Source organism: Sus scrofa, chromosome 3 (genome assembly GCF_054392235.1).
Source record: "Sus scrofa isolate SSC_HxYL_T2T_F1_AM1 chromosome 3, Sscrofa_HxYL_maternal_Yorkshire_Landrace_v2.0, whole genome shotgun sequence".
NCBI lineage: Eukaryota > Metazoa > Chordata > Mammalia > Artiodactyla > Suidae > Sus > Sus scrofa.
Window position 1 is genome coordinate 120,017,705 of NC_139385.1, and position 20,063 is coordinate 120,037,767.

The following is a 20,063-nucleotide window of genomic DNA, read 5'->3' on the forward strand; positions in this document are numbered from 1 at the left end:
TGGCCACAGTGGCATGGGATCTGAGCTGCGAGTGGGACCTACACCATAGCTCATGGCAATGCCAGATCCTTAATCCACTGATCAAGGCCAGGGATTGAACCTGCACCCTCATGGTTCCAAGTCAGATTTGTTTCTGCTGAGCCACGACGGGAGCTCCATTTTGCTAATATTTTGTTGTGGATTTTTACGCCTATGTTCATCAGTGATACTGGCCTGTAATTTTCTTTTTTTGTGGTATCTTTGGTTTTGGATTCAGGGTCATGGTGGCCTAACAGAATGAGTTTGGGAGTGTTTCTTTCTCTGCAATTTTTTTGGAATAGTTTCAGAAGGAAAGGTATTAACTCTTCTCTAGATGTTTGAGGGAATTTGCATGCAAAGCCAACCGATTCCTGATTTTTGTTTTTTAGAAGTCTTAAAATCACTGTTTCAATTTAAGTTCTTGGGGTTGGTCTGTTCATATTTTCTTCCTAGTTCAGTCTTAGAAGAGTGAACCTTTTAATGTATTTGTCCATTTCTTCTAGGTCATCTATTTTATTGATGTTTGGTTACTTGTAGTGGTCTCTTATGATCCTTTGTATTTCTGTGGAGTCAGTTGTTATTTCTTTTTCATTTTTAATTTTACTGATTTGAGCTCTCTCCCTTTTTTCCTTGATGAGTCTGGTTAAAGGTTTATCAGTTTTGTGGCATGAGAATTTTAAGATAAAGTGCTTATCAGAGTCAGCAGTTGCTGGAACCCAGAAGCAATGTGAGCAGTCCAATGCCTTGAATACTTCTTTGCACTTCTCCTTACTGATAAACACAAAAGTTAGGGGTTTGGAGAGCCTGGGCCATCATTTCGTTCTTGGACTACTTGAACTTCCTGCCTTTCCTGAGGGGTGTCCTAGTTTCTGCTCATATTACAGAAGGGCCCATATCATTGAACAATTTTACTATTCTGAAATCTCCAGAATTTCTCTAATCCCCTAACATATAGGGAGTTTAGCCAATTTATGAAAGTAGAGATTTTAAAGACCCACAATTACTCCTTGTTACAATATTATATATCCAATATAGTTTATTGAGGTCTGACTGAGGGAATTGCCATTTTCCAGATGATTTAAACACTTGAGAGCTATTTGTGCTTTTCCAAAGACAGCTCTGTCATCTAGATAAAGTAGTACTTTTAGGTAAATTGTGTCTCTCATTTCTTTCATTATCTGCTGGGATGTTCTGAGCCCACAAAATGCCTAAAGACATTTTTTTTTCAAATTGGTATGACCACATAGGACAGATAAAATATATTTCCTATTTCAGCCCAGGGAATTTGGTTGTGTGCTCTCTCAAATTCAGCTTTAAAGACCCCTGATATTCCACTAGGCATCCTGTGCACAGACATGTAGTATTGGTTTCATTTAGTGCATCTATATATAATTAAGAATTGCACAAATTTCAAAATTTTAGGACTTTTTAAATTATAAAAAAGAAGCATATGGGCCATGGGATTCAGAGATCATGCTATTAACAAACAATTCCTGATGTCTCCTATTAAATCATTAACCTTGATCAGGGAAATCTTAGACTACTTTCTAAATGACTTGGGGCCTATGGATGTTTCTGATGCTGCTCCTTGCTCATGAAAGTTAAAGACTTTATTCCACAGCTAGAGCTGTTTCTTCAACCTCGCCTCCCACTCTTTTGGAGAATCTTCAAAATTATACTTTAAACTCAGATTCTCCCATGGCATTTTCAGGTTGAAGGTATGGGGCTCAGAGGTTTTCCTCTTTCCTCTGACTCTGTCTCCTGAAGACATTATGGCATATGTAGAGTTATTATATGGTTTACTATCAAAACAAACTTGGGGAGTTAAACGAAGTCCTCTCAGTCTTTACTCCCAGACAATGGATGTAAACAGAGGATTTATAAGCAATTGGCCTCCCAGGCCACAAGGCCTTGTCAGGAACATAGTTTAAGTAACCATCTTAAGCTTCTGTGCCAAAATCTGAAAGGGCAGACATGGTCCTAATTCTCCCTATGCCAGGCAATAATTTTTTTTTATATAATGATTTTTATTTTTTTCATTATAGCTGGTTTACAGTGTTCTGTCAGTTTTCTACTGTACAGCATGGTGATCCAGTTACACATACATGTATACATTCTTTTTTCTCACATTGTCATGCTCCATCTTAAGTGACTAGATATAGTTCCCAGTGCTACACAGCAGGATCTCATTGCTTATCCATTCCAAAGGAAGTAGTCTGCATCTATTAACCCCAAATTCCCAGTCTATCCCACTCCCTCCCCCTCGCCCTTGTCAACCATGAGTCTATTCTCCAAGTCCCTGATTTTTGTTTCTGTGGAAAGGTTCACTTGTGCCATATATTAGATTCCAGATATAAATGATATAATATGGTATTTGTCTTTCTCTTTCTGATTGACTTCACTTAGTATGAGTCTCTAGTTCCATCCATATTGCTGCAAATGGCATTATTTTGTTCTTTTTTATGGCCGAGTAGTATTCCATTGTGTATATATACCACATCTTCTTAATCCATTCATCTGTTGATGGACATTTAGGTTGTTTCCATGTCTTGGCTTTTGTGCATAGTGCTGCAACGAACATGTGGGTGCATGTGTCTTTTTCAAGCAATGTTTTGTCTGGATATATGCCCAAGAGTGGGATTGCTGGGCTACATGGTAGTTCTAGGCATAGTTTTCTAAGGTGCCCCCATACTGTTTTCCATAGTGGTCATACAAACTTACATTACCACAACAGTGCAGGAGGGTTCCCTTTTCTCCACACCCCCTCCAGCATTTGTTATTTTTGGACTTATTAATGATGGCCATTCTTACTGGTGTGAGGTGGTATCTCATGGTAGTTTTGATTTGCATTTCTCTAATAATCAGTGATGTTGAGCATTTTTTTTTCATGTTCTTGTTGGCCATCTGTATACTTTCTTTGGAAAAATGTCTATTCAGGTCTTTTGCCCATTTTTCCATTGGGTGGTTGGCTTTTTTGCTGTTGAGTTTGTATAAGTTGTTTATATATTTTAGAGATTAAGCTCTTGTCAGTTGCATCATTTGAAGCTATTTACTTCCATTCTGTATGTTGTCTTTTTGGTTTCCTTTGCTGTGCAAAAGCTTGTCCGTTTGATTAGGTCCCATTGGTTTATTTTTGCTTTTATTTTTTGGTGTTTTGGGAGACTTACCTGAGAAAACATTTATAAGGCTGATGTCAAAATGTTTTGCCTGTGTTCTCTTCCAGGAGTTTGATTGTGTCTTGCCTTAACATTTAAGTCTTTATGGTATTTTGAGTTTATTTTGGTGCATGTTGTGAGGGTGTGTTCTAGTTTCATTGATTTGCATGCAGCTGTCCAGGTTTCCCAGCACCACTTGCTGAACAGACTGTCTTTTTCCCATTTTATATTCTCAGGCAAGAATTTTGAAGATAATTCTCTGGGGACACTAGTATCCTCAGAGGAAATATCTACTAATAGTGATATAGGAAAATTCCTAGGGGAAAAGTGGACTAATTACATGTCCACTTCACAGGGAAGCCCTCTAACAGTCATGTTCTGCTCAGGCACTTAGAACTTTTACTTACATTTGCTACTGTGCTCCTCTTAAGTGTAAATGGAAGTCCAGGAATCACTAGACTTTTTTTTAAAAAGTTTTAATATAAAGGAGATCAAAACAAGGGAATGTCAACAACAAAAATAATGAACAGAAAAAGGACCTAGAGGAAAAGGCATAATACAAGGAACAAAGTCAAACTTCAAAGAAATTATAGTAAATATTATTAAAGAGATACCAGAAGATGTTGCAATAATAAAGAAGAACAAGATGCTGCATGCAAGAGTAATTATCAAGGAAGAGCTCCTGAAGGATAAAAATAGGATAACTATAACAAAACATTCAGTGAATAGGTTGGAAGAAGAAGTTGAGGAAATATTACAGAGAGAGACTGAGACAGAGAAGGAAAAGAGGATAGAAAAGCTAAGAAAATTACAGGATTAAATTATGAGGTCCAACCTCTGATATAGGAGTTGTGGAAAATGAACCTCTAAGTTGAGAGAGAAGAAATTATTTAAAAATGTGGCTTTTTCCCGTAATTGAAGACTATAAGTATCTAGATTTAAATGACTGTCCCTACAAATATTAAAGATAAAAAAAATCATGGAACACAAGAAACGTCATTATGAAGTTTCAGAGTATTACTCTAGGTGATGTGATTCTAAAAATTTCCAGGGAAAATAAATAGTCACGTGCAGGAGATAATGAATAAGAATAGCATCTATTTTCTTAACCTCAACATTTGGCAGTTAAATGATAGTGGAAAAGTGGAATTCTGAATGAAAATGTTTTTTTAACCTAGAATTTTCTATTTAATCAAAATGTGAAGCTACAATAACGTTTTTAAAATTTTTTTAAAATTTAATTTTATATGCAAGCTCTCAAAAAATTTACCTATCATGTACATTTTATCAGTAACTTACTGGAGAATGTACTCCACCAAAACAAGGGAATAAACCAAGAAAGAGGAAGACAGAGTATCCATGAACTAGAGGATACAATTTAGAAATTCCCCAATGATAGCTGTGTAGCAGTCCTAGAAAAGTAACCTCTACAGAGGGAAAAGACGCTGGGAGGCTCTGGAAAGGTAGGGTGAGCTTGAGAGAGAGAGAGGGAGGGGGAGGGGAAGACAGAAAAGAGGAGAGAGGGAGAGATTGATTTACAAGAAAGGAAAAGAATACCCAACTTTTATGTAATTGGAGACCCTGAAGGAAGTTCCTATTGTGGCTCAGTGGTAACAAACCTGACTAGTATCCATGAGGATCCAGGTTCTCTTGTTGGCCTTGTTCGGTGGGTTAAGGATCTGGCTTTTTTGTGAGCTGTGGTGTGAATTGCAGACACGGCTTGGATCCCATATTGCTGTGGCTGTGGCGTAGGCTGGCAGCTGTAGATCCACTTCAGCCCCTAGCCTGGGAACTTCCATATGCTGCGGGTGCAACCCTAAAAAGAAATAGAATAGAATAGAATAAAATATTGGAGACCCTGAAAAAGGAAAACAAAACTTGAAGCAGAACTCATAGGTAAAAATTGTAATTCAAGAAAAATCTCCTGAATAAAACACATTTCCATGTTAAAAAGAACACCATGACTTTGTGGAAAATTTCCCACTATAGTTATCTCTAGATATGTCCTAATAAAATGATTAGATTTTGAAAATAGAGGCAAAAAACAAAAATTGTCTGAGCTTCTAGGTTAAAAAAAACCATCACTTTGGAATGGATAAGCAGTGAGAGCCTGCTATATTGCACTGGGAACTATGTCTAGTCACTTATGATGGGGCATGATAATGTGAGAAAAAAGAGTATATCCCATATGTGTAACTGGGTCACCTTGCTGTACAGTAGAAAATTGACAGAACACTGTAAACCAGCTATAATGGAAAAAATAAAAATCATTATATAAAAAAAAACCCAAGTCACTTACAAAGGGAAAACTATTGGAGCTTCATCAGACTTTTCAACAGCCACATTTAATGTGGAACATTGTTGACGAATTTCTACAGGATACATAAAAAAGGAAGTAAACCAATGATTTGTACATCCATCCATTTTATTCTTTAAGTATCAAGGCTACATACAAACTGTTTTGAATGTGTGAGTACTTGTTAGTTCATTCTGTACAATCTACTAGAAAGTCAGCTTCAGCCAACCAAAAGATGATTGGAGAAACTTAGGCCAAAGAATGACTGACAAGCTTTGGATACATTCAAATTTAGACCTAAGATTAAAATCAAAGGAGAAAAAAATGTGGAATAATAATATATAAATGCAATGGGTATGTGAGAGCATTAAAAAAGTCAAAACTAATAAAAATAAAAGGGCAATGGAGTTCCCGTTGTGGCTCAGTGGTTAACGAATCCGACTAGAAACCATGAGGTTGCGGGTTCAATCTCTGGCCTCGTTCAGTGGGTTAAGGATCCAGTGTTGCCATGAGCTGTGGTGTAGGTCGCAGACGTGGCTCAGATCCTGTGTTGCTGTGGCTGTGGCGTAGGCCAGCAGCGGTAGCTCCAATTCGACCCCTAGCCTGGGAATCTCCATATGCCACAGGAGCTGCCCTAGAAAAGGCAAAAAGACAAACCACAACAACAGCAACAAAAAAACCAAAACCCAAGATTCTTGTTCCTGCGTAATGAAGGGCTACAAAGCGGCTTCTGTCATGAGCACAAAATACAGCTACAGGGACAGTGGCAAAGTTCCCTCCTTTATGTCCATAAAAAATAAATAAATAAAAGGGCAAGAAGAAAAGAGGAAGACAATAGAATAAATTAAATGATTGCCACACAGGTGGAAATTTAGGGATATAATCTAAAGCTGACAAATCCAATAGTAGAAGCCAAAGTAAAGTTAAACATGCTAAGGTAAGTACTAAAATATTATTAATGACATCCTCGTAGCAGAGTACCCTTAGTGGCCAGATTTTGGTTTATCAGCACCATTTCTCATAGAAAGGAACAGATTCCTAACACTGTGTCTTTAATCCATTTCATCTGCCTTCACTAATCAAGGTCATTTTAAGACTTACTTGTCCTCCAAGCATGACGGAGCCTAAACAATAAGATGTTTGCCGGAATTATTTTCTGGAAACTTGGCGTCAGCTGTGTTTAGTTGAGCTGCGCTTGTTAAGACCGATGGGACCACTAACTCTTCAGCTGGGCATATGCAAGTATTTTCTGGATGACTCTTTGAACATGCAGAGGCCTGCAGCCTAATTACATCTGCACAGAATGATGATTGCTGCACCTTTTCCTGATCACCTTTCCCCATGCTCCTTACGCCTCAGACCACCTTGCTTATTCATTATCCCATAAATACACCAAGCCCCTTGCCTTTGCTGAGGCGTATTTGAGATTTGTTGTCCATGTACTCACTTGGCTGCCTTGGGAATAAATCCTCTCTTTGCTGCAAATGTGGCATCTCAGTGTTTTGACTTGCTGTGCGCTGGGCAAAATGAACCTGGTAACACACCTTGGGGAATTGACTGGCTTCAAGTCTAGGGCATGGAATGTATAAGATGAACCTGGAATAACTTGTTTTCCAGAAGGCAAGTAAGCACTTAAAGAGGCATGGGATTATGTCAGGAGGACACAGGAGCCAGGTTGTAAGACTCGCCAAACTTGGGACAACATTAGGATCAAAAAGAACAATGACTATAAATGATTAAAACATATTAAACATGTAAAAGGCAACGAATCTCTAGTCATATTGAGAAAAAAATCCTAAACAAAGCCAAACCTTGTTTACTAAACGTTGAGAGCAACAACTACAACAAATTCTTACTCTGGATATTAGTAATTAAAGTGAAAGAATCACGCACATAGTAGGGACTTCTATCAAGATAACTACATTGTTTTTATTTTTAAGCAAAAGCTCTTCTTTACTGAAGAGTGCCTGCTAAAAGCAAAAAGAGTTGGGAACTGAGTAGTCACAAAGTATCATTGCCCAGGCCCAGAGCTGATCCCAAAGGAAAAAATAAGGATTTACACTGGCAGGATCTGGTAATCACTACCTGGGCCCCATAACCAAATCAGTATCTCAGTGGTGGGATAACAAGATGCCACACACTGTCTCCAGATTGGATGCAGGGTGACACACACAGCATCACCTATGAGGTATTCTTGCTCCCGAGTAAGCCTTTAGATCTAACTTCAGTTTATATGAAATACAGAGGATACAGGAAAAATTAAAACCATAAGGAAACAGACATACCCAGAATTCTATAAGACAGTTACTTCAGTAAGAGGGGGATAAAAGGAGGGGGTGAACATTCTCATTTAAAAGAGACTTCAGAGGGAGTTCCTGCTGTACTGCAGTGGAAATGAATCCAACTAGCATCCATGAGGACGTGGGTTCAATCCCTGGCCTTGCTCAGTGGGTCGGGGATCTGCTGTTGCCATGAGCTGTGGTGTAGGTCACATCCCTGTATTGCTGTGGCTGTGATGTAGGCCAGCAGCGGTAGCTCCGATTCGACCCCTAGCCTGGGAACTTCCACGTACTGTGGGTGTGGACCTAAAAAACAAAACAAAAAAAGAGAGACTTAAGAGACACATTCACCAAGTGCTGGTTACAGTCTCAATTGAATATTGATTAAGAAAAAAACAGTTGTAAAAGGTATTTTGGGGAGATGGTAACTAGGAAATTTGAATATAGACCAGGTATTAGGTGGTATTAGAAGATTATTATGAATTTTGTTGGGTATAAGAAATGCTAGTGTGATTATGTACAAACTGCTCCTTACTTTTCAGAAGTGCATACACTAGGGGTGAGATATTGTAATCTATATTATTTACACTAGAGTACTTTAACCAGATCGCTGTTTTGCTTGCTTGGTTAGAGCATGGTGCTAATAGAATACTTTAGCAGAAGAAAACTAAAAGAGGTAAGTATGGCAGAATATTAACAGTTTAAAAATCCAGGTTGTGGATATATGAGTGTTTTTTTTAATTTTTTTTTAATTTTTATTTATTTATTTATTTTTTTGTCTTTTTGCTATTTCTTGGGCTGCTCCCGCGGCATATGGAGGTTCCCAGGCTAGGGGTCGAATCGGAGCTGTAGCTGTCGGCCTACGCCAGAGCTACAGCAACTCGGGATCCGAGCCGCGTCTGCAACCTACACTATAGCTCACGGCAACGCCGGATCGTTAACCCACTGAGCAAGGGCAGGGATCGAACCCGCAACCTCATGGTTCCTAGTCGGATTCGTTAACCACTGCGCCACGACGGGAACTCCAATGAGTGTTAATGATACCATTTTTTTCCTGCTCCTTTCTATGTTTGAAAGTTTCAGTAATAAAAATTTAGAAATATTCTGTAGCTGAAGATGTCTGACAAATGAAACATCTGGCTGCCTGAGTGTGTGCCTCGTTTGTCTTTGAGATTAGTGGAGAGGGAACTGGAAGTTATTGGCTAGTGTTAGGACTGTTTCCTCACTGGTTGTGTGCTTTGAGGCCCTTAATCACAAGGTTGGAAAGTGGCCAACAGGACAACTGGCCAGGACACAGATCACAGGGTGTGACTGTGTCTGAGGACTTCTTCCTCAGTTCCGTCCTGCCCTGAGGCTTTGAGTTCTGTCTTACTGGGGGTCAAACTGTCCTGGACAGTCGCTTAAGCAGTGGAGCAGTCATTCAGATGGACTTACTATGACCTTGTGGCCTCCTCTATGACCCATTAGGGAGGGTTACTTGGGATCAGTTTTTTGCCTATAACCTCTGTCTCTGAGAATCATTTATCCACAAGTATACTTGTGTCTCTGGCCCAGCAGAAAGGTGGGTTAAGGAAAAAACATGAAGCTCTCAGACCTAAGTCATTCTGTTTGTCCCTGAAAACACCAGATTTCAGGGAAATAGAGACTTTGGTATTTAAATAGTTAATACTCTAGGGTGTTTTTTTGGGGGGAGGAGGTGCATATCTGTGGTACATGGAAATTCCCAGGCTAGGGGTCAGATCAGAATTGTAACTGCTTGCCTACTCGACAGCCACAACACGGGATCTGTACTGCGTCTGTATCCAACACCACAGCTCATGGCAACACTGAATCCTTAACCCACGGATCGAGGCCAGGGATCAAGCCCCCATCCTGATGGATACTAGTCAGGTTTGTTTCCACTGAGCCACAATGGGAACTCCAATACTCTAGTTTTTAATCTCAGTGGATTAAACACAGATTCACTATAGTAGATGCCTAAGAATTCTAGATGATTCTCCCATTTTATAGGTGAAGATAACGAGATCCAGAGAAAGTTAGGAGTGTACCTCACACCCTACAGTTTGGTAGAGGTCTAGAATTCAGATCTCATCATTCTGTCTGTACTCTTTTTGCTTTTTTTCCTTTTGTTATTTAATTAAATTAATTTTTTATTTGATAAATTTGATTTTGTACATTTAAAATACACATTGTATTACTTTGATAGATTTGTATATTGTAATATGATTGTCATTAAAACAATGTTTATCACATCATTATAGTACAATATCATCTATATTCATGGTACTGTGCTACAGTTTATTTACTATTTGTTACAAGTCAGTACCCTTAAACACCATTAGTATTATCCCCTACACCCCCCACCCCCTAGTAACCACCATTTTACTCTCTCTTTTTTTTTTTATAGGTTTGATTTTTTTGGATCCACAAATAAGTTATATCATACAGAATTTGTCTTTCTCTGTCTGACTTATCTCACTTAGCATAATCAGCTCAAGTCCATCTGTGTTATTGAAAATGATGGGATATTCTCCTTTCCCATAGCTGGATAATATTATATGTATAATCATATATATATAAAATCTCACATTTTAAAATCTGTAGTCCACTGATGAACTTCTGGGTTGTTTCCTTATCATGGCTATTGTGAATAATGCTGTGATAAACATAGATGAACACATATCTTGTCTAAATCCTGTTGTCGTTTCCTTTGGGTATATACCCAGAAATGGAATTGCTGGATTGTGTGGTAGAGCTATTTTTAATTTTTTGAGAAATCTCTATATTGTTTCTTATAGTGGTTGAACTAATTCATATTCCCATCAACCGTATGTAAGTGTTCCCTTTTCACCACATCCTTACCAGCACTCACTGTCTCTTGTCTTCTTACTGATAGCCATTCTAATAGGTGTGAAGTAATCAAAACCTCATTATGGTTTTGATTTGCATTTCTATGATGCTTAGTGATTTCGAGCATCTTTTCATGTGCCTGTTGGCCATCTTGATGTCCTCTTCAGAGAAATGTCTATTTAGGTCTTCTGCCCACTTTTTAACTGGATTGTTTTTTGCTTTTAAGTTGTATTCTCAAGTATTTTGGATATTAACCCTTTATCTGATATATAATTTGCAAAAATGTTCTCTTATTCTGCAGGCTGCCATTTCATTTTGTTAATTGCTTTTTAAAATTTTTGCTATAAAAAGCTTTTGAATTTGATTTGTTGATTTTCATTTTTGTTGTTTGTGCTTCTAGTGTCATGTCCAAAAAATCCTTGTCAAGACCAATATCAAGGAGCTTCTTCCGTATGTTTTTTTTCTAGAAGTTTTATGGTATCAGGTCTTATGTTTAAGTCTTTGGTCCACTGCATAAACTCTTAATCTTATCATATTTCCTTTTCAGTTGCTACAAATTCTTTGCCTCCATCTAGATCCTTTTGTGGTGCTACAAGAAAATTTTTAAATGTTTCCACACTATGCACTGTGCAGTGTACTTCAATAGACAGTTAAAGGACCAGATTGTGGTTTACCTGGAATGTTGGGAGTTATTACAGTGATGAGCATTGACACTGGGCAGCATATGCAGAGGGCAAATGAATGATGAGTACTGATATGAAAGGATGTTTCTGGAAAAAGATGAGGCTGATTGAGCCTTCAGGTGGCTTCTTCAAATTGTAGTCAGTATTTTGGTGAAAGAAACTGGTTTTGTCTGTGTTTCCAGAGAGCCCAAGGCTTTCTAAGTCCAATCTACTCAAGTGAAATTTGCAAGAGATTTCAGTGTAAACCAGAATGCCTTTTTTTTTTTTTTTTTTTTTTTTTTTTTTTTAAATTTCAGAGGAGGACGTGCTTGTCCAGAGGCCCAAATATTTGTGTCTGTATTAAGGGTATGCTCTCCCCAAAGTGACAGAGAATCAAAACCATCTCAGCATTTTGCCAAGTCATTTTTTTTTTTTTTTTGGTTTTTTTTTAGGGCCACACCTACAGCATGTGGAGGTTCCCAGGCTAGGGGTCGAATCAGAGCTATCGCTGCCAGCCTATGCCACAGCCACAGCAATGCGGGATCCAAGCCATGTCTGTAACCTACACCATAGCTCATGGCAATGCTGGATCCTTAACCCACTGAGTGAGGCCACGGATCAAACCTTTGTCCTCATGGCTACCAGTTGGGTTCGTTAATCACTGAGCCACAGCAGGAACTCCTGCCTGGTCAGTTTTGAATCAGAGCCAAGGGTGTTGGGTAGACAGGGAAGGAAGTTTACCTTAATGTGACCAAAGCATCAAAGCATCAACCCATCCGGTTCAGTTTCTTCACTGTATCTCCTTTGGAGCAGGTGGGATAACATTTGCCAAAGCTTGCTCTTTGGTTCCTTTTGTTCACATATGTTAATACAGTCAATTAGATAACAGGTTTTTTTCTCCCTTAAGTTTGTTCATACCTTGATTTGACTCCTAGGCCATTACTCCTGCTTTGATCAAGCAATCATCATGCCCTTTTTGATAAGGATGTCATTCATTTCACGAGGCTTTTCCTAGTTCAACATCTAGATGGTAATTTAGTTCAAAGTCCCAGGAACATTCCACTCTAACTGCCAGCGAAAAAGCAAGGAAATGGGAGGGGCTCTAGGCCAGTGGTTCCTAGAAAGGGAACCCAGCAGGAATTATGACTATGAGAAAGTTTTCCCTGGATCAGAAGTCACTTATGAAGCTCTTCTTAAGGCTATGATGGCTCTGTCAGTCATTTCTCCATAGTGTTGCCATTGCCTCTGTCTCTGTAGGACCATTTTGAATAGGACTCCCATGTCACCCATCATCTTGGTAGAGTTGTTTTCTTTCTAGGGGAATTTATGGAATTAAAGTATCCATAAAAGGCACGTAGAATGGCGTTCACATTGCACATTGGAGCAATGACCATGCCACAATTGGGCTTCTAGGATTATTACTTCTACCTTCCAGAAGGCAAACTTGAACATGGATGTGAGATGGTGTGAGGACATAACACCCAAATTTATCATAAGTCAATGGAAGAGCTGACACTAGAATTTGGAAATATATGCTAGCGTGCTTTCAGCTCTAAATTACATTCCCAGAAGCTAGAAACAAGACTTCTCATGGTTAATTTATAGTCAGTAAAACAAAGTTGAGGGCCATAGGAAATACATGTGACCTCAACTAAAGAAACACTTGGAGAAGAGGGAAAACACCTCGACAATGGCTCTGCAATGGGTCCCTTGTGTATTTCCCATCCTGTCACTCAGTATCATAGTCCACCTGGCCTCTCAGGGGCTGTGCTGAAACCTCTGTTGCCTGACTGCCTCTCGGGCAGGTGCAGTGAGATGCCAAAGTGTATCTGAAACACAGCTTTGGCTGGTGGCCTCCATAGATGCTCTCCCTGATTTTTCTCTCCCCCAAGTCTATTGGCTACAGTTAGAAATACTGTTTCCTGAAAGAAAGACACATTGTTAAACAAAACCTGCTTTTGTGCTTTGAACATATGCTTTCCCTGGATCCAAGCCAGGCCTTGTCTTTGGAGATAGGAGGAGAGCGTGACTTTCCAGGAAGAACCATCAGTGTCAGATTCTGCTCGAGGTTTGAACTCACCCTGGCAGCACAAGTTCTGCGTAACATCCAAGGTGGGGGCTTTACGGAAAGGTTTGTTGGAGAAACAAGGAGGCCTGGGCTTTTGTTGAAGAAGGCACAGAGACCCTTTCTGATGCCAAAGCTTGTCCAGATTCCCGGTGTCTAACGTGGCCTTGGGGCAACAAGCCCAGAGCTTGAACTTGGTTCTGGAAGAGAGGTTCCAGGTGCTCACCTCCAGGACTGTGCCAGCCCACAACAATGTTTTCACCAGGGTTCATGGAATGTCAGTGTCAGGTCATCAGCTATTCTTTATAGAATGGGAAAGAATCTTTATTCTGTAATTGTATTTTTCTACTTTTTGATAGCAAAATATTATTTTCTTGTGTGAAATTATTTTAATGGCAAATGCTAACCTAAAGATTGTATTCAAATAAAAAGGTTGGCAATTCTTGGTTCCCAATTTTTAAAAATTAAGTGTAATCTGAAATTTCAAAGTGTAGGAACCACTGGTTTTGGTGTTCCAAGGAAAATAGGCTTCCCACAGGCGTGGGACTGGGAGAGAGTGTTCTTTAGGTGTGTTTAAAGCTCCCTGCATCTAGATTCATTCAGCTCCTACTCCCCCCACACACTGTTCCTTTTTAGACCTCATCTGCCCTTAGATTGACCCAGTTTCCTCCTTGTGTGGACCTGCTTCTCCAAGAACACAGTGAACTTGGCCCAGCAAAGCTGTGGTCTGTGTCCACCCCCATAGCTTATGTCCTTTGATGTTTGTGCTTCTGCCCGACTAATGGCCTGTCCATTTTCCTTCAAGATGCAGAATGGATGTCTCCTGTTCTTCCTAATGATATTTTTGGCTAAGTACTAAGGAAAAGGATCACATTAATACATAAAGTATCGCATGGAACGGATTCTAATTTGGTGATATGATTTTACAGTACCGTGTAAACCTCAGATATCTTCTAGAAGGATCTACTACCATCTTCTAAAATTTCTAAGTCATTATTCAGGGGTTTTCCAGAAAAAATTTTAGTTGAGGTTTGATATCACCTGGGAATGATAGCACATTGGCATAGTTTAATAGAGCTGAATAGCTCACTATTATAAAAGCATTTATTTTATCATCTCTTTCTTATCTCCTTAAACAAATCCCAAGATCCTGAGGGAATTGGCAGGGCAGGTAATTTTGATGTAAAAATGAGATGAAATATTATTGGAATGCTCCTTTCTAACTAGCGTAGGTTTCCATTCTGTATAGAGGAGATTGCTGAAAAAATTCATGGTGTGTGTGTGTGTGTGTGTGTGTTTGTGCAAGCAAATGGGGTAATATTGATTTATGAATAAAAGGACAGGTGCTAAAATAAGATCTGTGTGTCTCAAAATGTATTTATTAAAGACATTAGCCACAGATCTACCCCTAACAACTGTGGGGCTGGGTAAGAGTCAAATAGAAGCCTCAATTTCATATGTCTAAATATTTAAAAATTATGTCAAGCCAATGAACTATTAAATAAAATATGTTCTATCTTTCTGACCTGATGGATATACAGTTGACCTTCACTATTTGTGGATTCTGTATTTTCACATTTGCCTCACTACAATTTATTTGTAACCCCCACATCAATACTTGCAGTATTGTCATGATCATTCACAAATATGCACAGAATGGTGACAAATTCAAGTTGCCCAAAGTGCACGTTCCCACATGAGGTTGAATGAAGCAACACTCTGCTTCTTTTTTTAAAAAATTGAGATATGATTAATATGTAATAGTTTATATGAATTAATTTCAGGTGTACAACATAAGGATTCAATGTTGTACATCCTAGGGGTCAAATCAGAGCTGTAGCTGCTGACCTGTGCCACAGCCCCAGCCACACAGGATCTGAGCCATGTCTGTGACCTACACCACATCTCATGGCAACATTGGATCCCTGACCCACTGAGTGAGGCCAGGCAGTGAACCAACATCCTCATGGATACTAGTTGGATTCATTTCTGCTGGGCCACAATGGGAACTATGGGAGTTCTATTATTGATTTTTTTTTTAAAAAAAGTTTTGTTAAAGTATAGTCAATTTACAGTGTTTCTTCAATTTCAGCTATATAGCAAAGTGACCCAGTCATACGTATATGTACGTTCTTTTTTTCATACCACCACCAGAAGAGCAAATCCTGCACTCTAGGGCAACAGGGACAGGTACCATTTTGCAGTCGCTTCCCTTGCTCGGCTGCTCTAGGGATGTCTCTCTGTGGCCTCAAGGGCAGAGGCTGCTCCCTAACCGTTGCTAAGAGGCTCTCTTTGTAGATGCAGGATATGCACTTCTGGTGGTGGTAGGAGAAAAAGAATGTATATTTATGCATGACTGGAATAAAAGTGGAAAGAGTGACATCCTTATCTTGTTCCTGATCTTAGAGGAAAAGCTCTCAGCTTTTCACCATTGCACATGATGTTAGCTCTTTCCTTGTAATTTATGGGCTTTATTGTGTTGTGGTACATTCCCTCCATATCCGCTTTGTTGGAAGTTTTTTTTTTTTATCATAAATGGATGTTGAATTTTGTCAGATGCTTTTTCTGCATCTGTTGAGATGATGTGATTTTTATCCTTCATTTTATTAATGTGGCATATCATTCAATTTGATTTGTGGGTGTTGACCCATCCTTTCATCCCTGGAATAAATCACTCGATCATGGTGTATGATCCTTTAAATGTAGTGTTGAATTCAATTTGCTAATGTTTTATTGAGGATTTTTGCTTCTGTGTTCATCAGGGCTATTGATGTGTAATTTTCTTTCTTGTAGCATTGCTGTTGGGATTTGGTATCAAGGTAATGCTGGCCTTGTGAAGTGAGTTTGCAAATGTTTCCTCTTCTAATTTTTTCTAAGAGTTTAAGAGGTACTGGCTTTAGTTCTTTAAATGTTTGGTAGAATTCACTTGTGAAGCCATTTGGTCTTGGTCTTTTTGTGAGAGGTTCTTGATTACTGATTCAATCTCTTCTGAATTGGTCTGTTGAGATTTTCTATTTCTTCATGATTCAGCATTGGTGAATATGTTTCTAGGAATTTATCCATTTCTTTTAGATTGTGCAATTTGTTGGTATATAATTATTTATAGTAGTCTTATAATTCTTTGTATTTCTGTGGTATCAGTCCTAGTCTCTCCTCTTTCAATTCTAATTCTGTTTATTTGAGTTCTCTCTTTATTTTTCCTTGTAAGTCTAGCTAAATTCTTGTCAATTCATTCATCTTTTTAAGGAACCAACTCTTTTTTAAAAGTTAAATTTATTTTTATTAGGGTATAATTGATTTGTAATGTTGAGTCAATTTTTGCTGTACAGCATAGTGACCCAGTCATAAAAAATGCATTCATTTTCTCATATTATCTTCCATTATGACCTATCCTAAAAGACTGGATATAGTTCCCTGTGCTGTAAGTATAACCTCATTGCTTATCCATTCCGAATGTAATAGTTTGCATCTATCTACCCCAAACTCTCTGTCCATCCCATTTCTTCCCTCCTCACCCTCGACAACCACAAGTCTGTTCTCTATGTCCATGAGTCTTCCAATTACATTCTTTTTTTCCCCAAATTATTTTGGCTATTTTAGTTTCTTTGTTTTCATGTAAATTTAGAATAAACTTGATGTTAGTACTGAACATCTTTTCATGGTGCCTGTTGTGCACCTGTATGTCCTGTGAAAAAGTGACCAGATTCTCCACCCATTTTTAAAAAATTGGCTTATTTGTTTTTGTTGTTTTGTTGTATGAGGCTTTTTATGTTGGATGTTAAATACTACTGGGTATATAATTTACAAATATCTTTTCCCATTCAGTAGGTTGCCTTTTCATTTTTTTTTTTTTTTTTTTTTTTTTTTTTTGTCTTTTTGCTATTTCTTTGGGCTGCTCCCGTGGCATATGGAGGTTCCCAGGCTAGGGGTCTAATCAGAGCTGTAGCCACTGGCCTACGCCAGAGCCACAGCAACGCAGTATCCGAGCCGCGTCTGCAACCTACACCACAGCTCACGGCAACGCCGGATCGTTAACCCACTGAGCAAGGGCAGGGACCGAACCCGCAACCTCATGGTTCCTAGTCGGATTCGTTAACCACTGCGCCACGACGGGAACTCCTGCCTTTTCATTTTGACGATAGTTTCCTTTACTGTGTAGAAACCTTTTACTTTGATATAGTCCTATTTGTTAGTTGCTGCTTTTGTTTTTCTTGCCTTTGGAGTTAGATCCACAAAAAATTGCTAAGAATGATGTCATTGAGGTTACCATCTCTATTTCTTCTAGGTATGTTATGGTTTCAAGTCTAGCATTCAAGTCTTTTAATTCATTTTGAGTTAATTTTTGTGTGTGGTGTAAGATAGTCTAGTTTCATTCTTTGTCATGTGACTGTTCAGGTTTCCAAACTCCATTTTTTGGAGAAACTACTCTTATCCATTGGCTATACTTTGCTTGTTTGTCATATATTAATTGTCCATACATGTTTGGGTTCATGACTGGATTTTTAATTCTTTTTTTTAAAAATGATTTTTATTTTTTCCAGGGAGTTCCTGTTGTGGCTCAGTGGTTAAAGAATCCGACTAGGAACCATGAGGTTGCGGGTTCGATCCCTGGCCTTGCTAAGGGGTTAAGGATCTGGCATTGCCGTGAGCTGTGTTATAGGTCGCAGACGTGGCTCAGATCTGACGTTGCTGTGGCCTGGTGTAAGCTGGCAGCAACAGCTCTGATTCAACCCCTAGCCTTGGAACCTCCATATGCCATGGGAGTGGCCCAAGAAATGGCAAAAAAGACAAAAGAAAAAAAAGATTTTTATTTTTTCCATTATAGTTGGTTTATAGTGTTCTGTCAGTTTTCTACTGTATGGATTTTCAATTCTATTCTATTGATCTGTGTCTTTTTTCTGCATGCCAATACCATACTGTCTTTAATTCCCATAGCTTTGTAGTATAGTTTGAAATCAGGGAATGTGATACATCTAGCTTTGCTGTTCTTTCTCATGATTGTTTTGGCCACTCAGAATCTTTTGTGTTTCTCTATAAATTTTAGAATTATTCAACTTCTATGAAATATGCCATTGGAAATTTGATAGGGATTGTATTTAACCTGAAGATTTCTTTGTCAATGTGGACATTTTAATAGTATTAATTCCTCTAATCCATGAATATAGCATATGTCCAGTCACTTGTGATGGAACATGGAGGAGGATAATACGAGAAAAAGAATATATATATGTGTATGTGTGACTGGGTCACTTTGCTATACAGTAGAAAATTGACAGAATACTGTAAACCAACAATAATGGAAAAAATAAAAATCATTAATATAAAAAATATCTTTTTCTTTATTTATGTCTTCTTAAAATGTTTTCATCAATGTCTTATAGTTTTCAGCGTATAGGTCTTTTACCGCCTTGGTTCATTTTTTTGCTAGGTATTTTACTCTTTTGATGAAATTGTAATGAGATTGTTTATCTAATTTTTCCTTTTGATAGTTTATTCTTACTGTATAGAAACAGCACATGTTCAGTATATGGATTTTGTATCCTGTGTCTTTACTGAATTTCTTTATTTGTTCTAATCATTTTTTTTTTGGTGTGTGTGGAGTCTTTAGTGTTATCTATGTATAGTGGTATGTTCTGTGACAGTTATACTTCTTCCCTTCCAATTTGGATACATTTTATTTCTTAATCTTGCAAGATTGCAGTGGCTATGACTTCTTATATTACATTGAATAAAAGTGGCGAGAGTGGGCATTCTTATCTTGTTTCTGAAATTAGAGGAAATGCCTTCAGCTTTTCACCATTGAGAATATAATGTTAGCCATGGGTTTGTCATATAGGGCCTTTAATATGTTGAGGTACATTTTTTTGTACATCCACTTTGTTGAGAATTTTTATTATAAGTGGATGTTGAATCTTGCCAAATGCTTTTTCTGCATCTATCTAGATAATCATATGATTTTTAACATTCATTTTTTTTACTATTATGTATCACAATGATTTATTTACAAATGTTGAACCATTTTTTCATCTCAGGAATAAATCCCACTTGACCATAATGTATAATCCTTTTACTATAGTGTTAGATTTGTTTTACTAAAATTTAGTTGAGGATTTTTGTGCTTTTGCTTTGTTGTGGTATCCTTGTCTGGTTTTGGTATCAGGGTAATGCTGGCTTTGTAAAAATGTTTTTGGAAGGTTTCTCTCTTTTTCTATTTTTTGGAAGAGTTTGAGAAGGCTAGGTATTAAATCTTTGAATGTTTTATAGAATTTACCAGTGAAGCTGTCTGGTTCTAGCCTTTTTTTTTTCTTCCAGTACAAGAGCATGGGATATCTCTCTGTATCTTTGAAGTATCTTCAGTTTCCTTCACCGGAGTTTTATAGTTTTCAACACATATGTCTATTACCTCTTTGGTTAAGTTTATCCCTAGGTATTTTACTTATTTCTGGATACATTTTTAAATAGGATTGTTTTTTAAATATTCCCTGATATTTCATTTTTAGTGTATAGAAACACAACAGATTTCTCTATTATTATTATTATTATTATTATTATTTTGGGTTTTTTTTAGGGCCATAGCATATGGAAGTAGCATATGGAAGTTCTCCATCTAGGAGTTGAATCAGAGCTATAGCTACCAGTCCATACTATAGCCACAGCAATGCCACATCCAAGCTGTATCTGTGACCTACATCACAGCTCATGGCCCCACTGGGTCCATAACCCACTGAGCAAGGCCAG

General features: G+C 38.1%; 1 protein-coding gene across 11 annotated transcripts in view; it reads left to right on the forward strand.

Moving 5' to 3' along the window:
- The window catches only part of SRD5A2 (steroid 5 alpha-reductase 2), a 205,286-nt gene that overhangs the window by 87,445 nt on the left and 97,778 nt on the right, over positions 1–20,063 (forward strand). The gene's annotated exons all lie outside the window — the stretch shown is intronic.